Raw genomic sequence first — 7,184 nt, forward strand, 5'->3', positions numbered from 1 at the left:
AGAACAAAACTGTGAAGATAGTGAAGAACTATCCCCCGTATTCCTTCATAAACCTGCAGCAAAAATGTCCTCTTGCCCATGCACACTTAGTGTCCTGAAGTTGGTCACTGGCAGAGCACGGGCTGCTTCGAATTGTTCAGTCAGCACATTTTGTCTGCGTGGTTCGATCACACAAAAAAGGACCAATGCCAGACACACAGAAGCCCCCAAAAATGCTCCACCACATTTGCAACACTGAGGCAATGCCAGAATAGCGAACTGTTTAAATGTATGTAATTCGCCTGCTAACAGAATGGCCACACTTCAAATAAGAGACCCAGTGGATCAGCTGCATTGACAAAACAGAAAAGGCATCTCTGTTAAGCAGGCAATTGTCTGGACAGTGGGGGAGCTAAGTAAATGAAAAATATATGCAAGCCCACAGATCAAGACGATTTTATAATGGGTTCCTTAGGGGGTCAGGGCAAAGCTCATCAGCAAATGCAGTTATTTCAATCATGAATACCTAACTCAAGTGAGCCCATCTTACATTTGTGAACCGAGATGATGGTGAACTATTTGACCACAGAGGCATCATAATTGAGCCTCTTCTTGACGCACGGTCGCATTTTTTAAAGTGTGGGATCAGAAGCAGGGAATCTAATCGAGACATCCCTAAGGCGAGGCTTTCTCTGGTGTGTGACTGAGATCAGTTAAGCCTGACATCGAAACAGGGCCCCTAGTCCCTGTACAAGTCAAAAAAACTACACCCACTGGTGCATCTACTCTTTAGAACCATCAAAAGTGCCACCGAACGTGCATATGACATATTTATAAGCATTACTAATGCTTCATATTTAATCGAGTGATCCATTTTCATTTAATTGAAGAATTGTAATGATTACCATAGTCCACACATCAGACTACTGAATCAACAGGAAATATTAAAAGGACTACACTGCAAAGAATTTTTTAAAAAATGTTATCCACTTACCCTGCATCAGCTGAAGGGGAGTTGATTTTTAAAAAAAAACTTATTTTAAAATAAAATGTTTAAAATAAAAGAGATAGGACTGAATAAAGCCACCATAAACACAACCCCTCCCAGGCTCCGATCTCCTGCTGTCACCGTAGGTTAGCTGAGGTCAGGTAAAGTATCAAACATGATAGTGAGCCACCAGTGTTTGACGCAGAATGAAGATTGTTTGGGAAACTGGGTCAGGCTAACAGTGGGATGATGGGAATGCAGGCCTATTCCCTCCCTCCTCTCACCTCCTTCAGCTCTGACTGAAAGGACCAGAGAAGCTCTCCCTCTGCTACACAGTCACAGAATTGTTCGACTGCTTTAATAGTCAGCAGTCTCAGAGAGTATGTCGAGGTGACAATCCTTCACATGAATTTTCTACATTCTGCTGTTCTTGTTTCCTTGGTTAGCAATGAGTCATATGTTCAGTGCCTGTTTTAACCAATGTTGCTCTGCATCACTTTCACAAGATTTCAAACAGGTTTCTCCCCTCCTGAAGGTGTTGGTTTATGCCAGATTACATGGAATATACAGCACAGAAACAGGCCATTCGGCCTAACCAGATCATACTGGATGTGGCTCCAGCCTTCTCGCATTCTTTCGCAAATGTCCTTGCTTCATATGTCACATGCTGGACAATGAATAGGCTGCCCAACCATGGCAGCCATCATCGCCATACTTCACCGTGACTTCACCCATTGTCTGGCTGTACACACTTTCTAGTAAGGAATGAGAACCAGTGATAGCGCCAAAACCCTAAACAAGGAACACAGAAACTAATTATGTTTTAACTCTGTAGAGGACAGGCATTGAACCTCTTGGGATCTTCTGTGTCTGTGCGATTCGGTATAACACTGGTTAGTGGAGTTATTCACTGATCCATCATCAGAGCTTGTTTCAAATCATCTAGAATGTGCAGCAGTTCTGAAATCTCACATGTTACTTGCGTGTGATTGCTGGTCCCACATACACTGTGTGTGGCTATTCACATGCGACACACCTGTGAAAAATAGACTTGGTTCATGTTCTCAATCTGAAGACAGCATCTGAAAAGGATTAATGAGAGCCAGGAACCAGAAAAGGCCATTCAACCCATCAATCTGCTCCTTCTACAGCTCATCCAAAACTGCTGCCCATATTCTGAATCGCACCAACTCCCATTCCCCATCACCCCATGTGTTTGCTGACCTGCATCGGCCTCTGTCGGACAGCACCTGGATTTTTAAAATTCTCTTCCTAGTGTTCAAATCCCTCTACAGTTTTGCACCCCTCTTCCTTTCTCTGTAGCCTCTTCCCGGCCTACAACCTTCCAAAATCTCTGCACTCCTCTCTAATTCAGGCCTACTGCACATCCTTCATTTCCTCTGCACCATCCTTGGCAGCCATGCTTTCAGCTGCCTGGGACATAAGCTCTGGAATTTTTTTTTTTTATTTGTTTGTGGAACATCAGCATCGCTGGCAAGGCCAGCATTTGTTGCCTATCCCTAATTTCTCTTGAACTGAGTGACTTGCTAGGCCATTTCAGAGGGCATTTAAGAGTCAACCACATTAAGAGTCACATGTAGGCCAGACCAGGTAAGGACGGCAGATTTCCTTCCCTAAAGGACATTAATGAACCAGATAGGTTTTTACAACAATCGACAATGGGTTCATGGTCACCATTAGACCAACTGAATTCAAATTTCACCATCTTTGTGCCCAGAGCGCTAGCTGAGCATCTGGATTACTAGTCCAGTGACATTACCACTACGCTACCACCTCCCCACTCCTTAAAACTCTCCACCTTGCCCTCCTCCTTTAAGAGTCCTGCTTTAAAACCTAGGTCTTTAATTAAGTTTCTGTCCTGGATCTCCTGTGTGGCTCAGTGTCAAAATTTGTTTGATAATGCTCCTGTGAAGCTCCTTGGGATGTTTTACCACTTTAACGACACTATGTAATAGCAAGTTGTTGTTATTATGTACAATCAACCCTATCGAAGGGCTCTATCCTACCTATTTAATTTCCTGTGGGAAAGTTCTGTAGGAATGTTACCTGAATGTCAAATGTTCTCAAGGAAATTTGCAGATTATTCAGTCTCATCCTGAACTACCTGTTACGATCTGAAGCTCACTCAGCAAAACATCAGACTATGCGCCCAAGCTTCACACTTGACAATATACCTGTGGACCTGAATAATTATTTTTCTATGCATGAAAATCTCTAGCAGTCACTGAACATTTAATGGTGCTGGAGATAGGGAGGGAGAGAGTTGAAGCTCAAAGACAAAGGAGCAAGAGAGTGAACAAGAACACTGGGGAGAGAAGCAGATAGAAAAAGATGTAGAAAGAGAGAGAGAGAAGGGAGACACATGTGGCCAGAGACAGACAAAAGTCCAGAGATAGAGAGCGAGCGAGGGAGAGAGAAAGAGAGAGACAGGACAGGGAAAGATCTGCTGGCATTTACATTATCAACAACTGTCAATATTTAAGGGTTAGAATTATGTCCCATCACAATGTTCTTCAATAAAACAAATTCAGGTTTCCCATCCTATCCTCATACCTTAAAGTCAAGTCCTGAGATTATCAAAGTCTTTTGGAAGGTTGGAGGCCCAAAATACGCCACATTGACCAGCAAATGGGAGCAGCCCAGTCACCATCAATGGCAGAGATGGTTCATGAAATGAGCGCAGTTTCTCTTTAAACTGATGGGAACAAATGCCAGGGATTGCATTACGCAAATAATGTGTTGTGCGCAAAGTCATAATTCAAACAAGTGGGTCATGTTCACCTTTAAAACAATGGGACCAGCAATGGAGGTTTAGACTCAATCAAATCAAAAGGTTTGGCCATTAAAGATGAGGAGGGGAACAGAATAAGTTCTTTAATTTCCAATTCTGAAAATGTATTAAAATTCCCTCCTGAATGGATTTGGAGGTTTTTCCTCTTTCTCCTTCTGTGACATTGCAAACCAAATCAACATTTTTCTGGGTGTGGGATCCTTTAGTGGTAGGTATGATCATTAAATGTCAGAGGGTGAAAGGGGAGCAGCACTCAGGTGTGATCTGGGTTCAGATATCACACCATGGACCAAAGGAAAGGCAAGGAGAGGGGAAGGAGGGATGGAAAGGGGAGGGATGGGAAGAGGAGGGAAGGGAAGGGAGGGGAGGGGAGGAAAGGGAGGGGAGAGGAGGGGAGCGGAGGGGAGGGGAAGGAAGGGGAGGGGAGCGGAAGGAAGGGGAGGGGAGGGAAGGGAAGGGGAGGGAAGGGAAGGGGAGGGGAGGGAAGGGGAGGGGAGGGAAGGGGAGGGGAGGGGAGGGGAGGAAAAGGGAGGAAGGGGGAGGAAGTGGGAGTGGATGGGAGGGGATGGGAGGGGATGGGTGAGGGGAAGGCAGGGCAGGGGAGAGGAGGGAAGGAAAGGGGAGGGGAGGGGAGGGGAGGAGAGGAGAGGAGAGGGGAGGGGAGGGGAGGGAAGGGGAGGGAAGGGGAGGGGAGGGAAAGGGGAGGGGAGAGAGGGGAGGGGATGGAAAGGAGGGGGAGGGCAGGGAAGGGGAGGGAAAGGAGGGGAAGGGGAGGGAAAGGAGGGGAAGGGGAGGGAAGGGGAGGGACGGGGAGGGAAGGGAAGTGGAGGGAAGGGGAGGGAAGGGGAGGGAAGGGGAGGGAAGGGGAGGGAAGGGAAGTGGAGGGAAGGGGAGGAGAGGGAAGGGGAGGAGAGGGAAGGGGAGGAGAGGGAAGGGGAGGAGAGGGAAGGGGAGGAGAGGGAAGGGGATGGAAGGGGAGGGGATGGAAGGGGAGGGGATGGAAGGGGAGGGGAGGGAAGGGGAGGGGAGGGGAGGTGATGGAAAGGAGGGGTAGGGAAGGGAAGGGGAGGGAGAGGAGGGGGAGGGTAGGGAAGGGGAGGGAAAGAAGGGGGAGGGTAGGGAAGGGGAGGGAAGGGGTGTGAAGGGGAGGGAAGGGGTGGGAAGGGGAGGGAAGGGGAGGGAAGGGGAGGGAAGGGGAGGGAAGGGGAGGCAAGGGGAGGCAAGGGAGGAGAGGGGAGGGGAGGGAAGGGTGGGGAGGGAAGGGGAGGGAAGGGGAGGGGGAGGAGGGGAGCGGAAGGAAGGGTGAGGGGAGGTGAGGGTAGGGGAATGGTGGGAAGGGGAGGGGAAGGGAAGGCAGGGTAGGGGAGGGGAGGGAAGGTGAGGGGAAGGGAAGGGAAGGGAAGGCAAGGGAGGAGAGGGGAGGGGGGGGAGGGGAAGGGTGGGGAGGGAAAGGAAGGGTAGGGGAGAGGGGAGGGAAGGAGAGGGGAAGGGAAGGGAAGGCAAGGAGGAGAGTGGAGGGGAGGGAATGGGAGGGAGGGGGGAGGGGGGAGTGGAAGAGAATGGTGGGGGAGGGGAGGGGAAGGGAATGGTGGGGAGGGGAGGGGAGGGGAGGGGAGGGGAGGGGAAGGGACGGGTGAGGGGAAGGCAGTTGAGGGGAGGGGAGGGATGGGGAGGGAAGGGAAGGGAAAGCAAGGGAGGGGAGGGAGGAGGGGAGGGGAAGGTTGGGGAGGGAAGGGAAGGGAAGGGGAGGGGAGGGAGGAGGGGAAGGGGAAAGAAAGGGAAGGCAAGGGAGGAGAGGGGAGGGGGTTGGGGAGGGAATGGGAGGGGAGGGGAGTGGGGTGGGGAAGGAAGGGGGAGGGGAGGGGAAGGGGGACGGGAGGAGGAGGGGAAGGGGGAAAGGAGGGGGCGCGGAGGGGAGGGGAGAGGAGGGAAAGGGGAGGAGAGTCAAGGGAGGAGAGGCGAGGGAGGAGAGGGGAGGGGAGGGGAGGGGTGGGGAGGGAGGAGAGCGGAGGGCAGGGAAGGGAGGAGAGGGGAGGGTAGAGAAGGGGGACGGAAGTGAGGGGAAGGGGAGGGGAGGGGAGAGCGGGGGGGAAGAGAGCGGGGGGGAAGAGAGCGGGGGGGAAGAGAGCGGGGGGGAAGAGAGCGGGGGGGAAGAGAGCGGGGGGGAAGAGAGAGGGGGGGAAGAGAGCGGGGGGGAAGAGAGCGGGGGGGAAGAGAGCGGGGGGGAAGAGAGCGGGGGGGAAGAGAGCGGGGGGGAAGAGAGCGGGGGGGAAGAGAGCGGGGGGGAAGAGAGCGGGGGGGAAGAGAGCGGGGGGGAAGAGAGCGGGGGGGAAGAGAGAGGGGGGAAGAGAGAGGGGGGGAAGAGAGAGGGGGGGAAGAGAGAGGGGGGGAAGAGAGAGGGGGGAAGAGAGAGGGGGGAAGAGAGAGGGGGGGAAGAGAGAGGGGGGGAAGAGAGAGGGGGGGAAGAGAGAGGGGGGGAAGAGAGAGGGGGGGAAGAGAGAGGGGGGGAAGAGAGAGGGGGGGAAGAGAGAGGGGGGAAGAGAGAGGGGGGAAGAGAGAGGGGGGGAAGAGAGAGGGGGGGAAGAGAGAGGGGGGGAAGAGAGAGGGGGGAAGAGAGAGGGGGGAAGAGAGAGGGGGGAAGAGAGAGGGGGGGAAGAGAGAGGGGGGGAAGAGAGAGGGGGAAGAGAGAGGGGGGAAGAGAGAGGGGGGAAGAGAGAGGGGGGAAGAGAGAGGGGGGAAGAGAGAGGGGGGAAGAGAGAGGGGGGAAGAGAGAGGGGGGTAGAGAGAGGGGGGTAGAGAGAGGGGGGTAGAGAGAGGGGGGTAGAGAGAGGGGGGGGAAGAGAGAGGGGGGGGAAGAGAGAGGGGGGGAAGAGAGAGGGGGGGAAGAGAGAGGGGGGGAAGAGAGAGGGGGGGAAGAGAGAGGGGGGGGAAGAGAGAGGGGGGGAAGAGAGAGGGGGGGAAGAGAGAGGGGGGGAAGAGAGAGGGGGGGGAAGAGAGAGGGGGGGGGAAGAGAGAGGGGGGGGAAGAGAGGGGGGGGGAAGAGAGAGGGGGGGAAGAGAGGGGGGGGGAAGAGAGAGGGGGGGAAGAGAGAGGGGGGGAAGAGAGAGGGGGGGGGGAAAGAGAGAGGGGGGGGAAGAGAGAGGGGGGGGGAAGAGAGAGGGGGAAACACATGAACATATGAATTAGGAGCAGGAGTAGTCCTTTCAGCCCTTCGAGCCTGTTCCGTCATTCAATAAGTTCATGGCTGATCTGATTACTCCACATTCCCACCTACCCCCAATAAGCTTTCACCCCCTTGCTTATCAAGAATCTATCTACCTCTGCCTTAAAAATATTCAAAGACTCTACTTCCACTGCCTTTTGAGGAAGAGAATTCTAAAGACTCACGACCCTCTGAGAGAAAAA

The sequence above is a fragment of the Heterodontus francisci genome, chromosome 22 (genome assembly GCF_036365525.1).
Source record: "Heterodontus francisci isolate sHetFra1 chromosome 22, sHetFra1.hap1, whole genome shotgun sequence".
Taxonomy (NCBI): Eukaryota; Metazoa; Chordata; class Chondrichthyes; order Heterodontiformes; family Heterodontidae; genus Heterodontus; species Heterodontus francisci.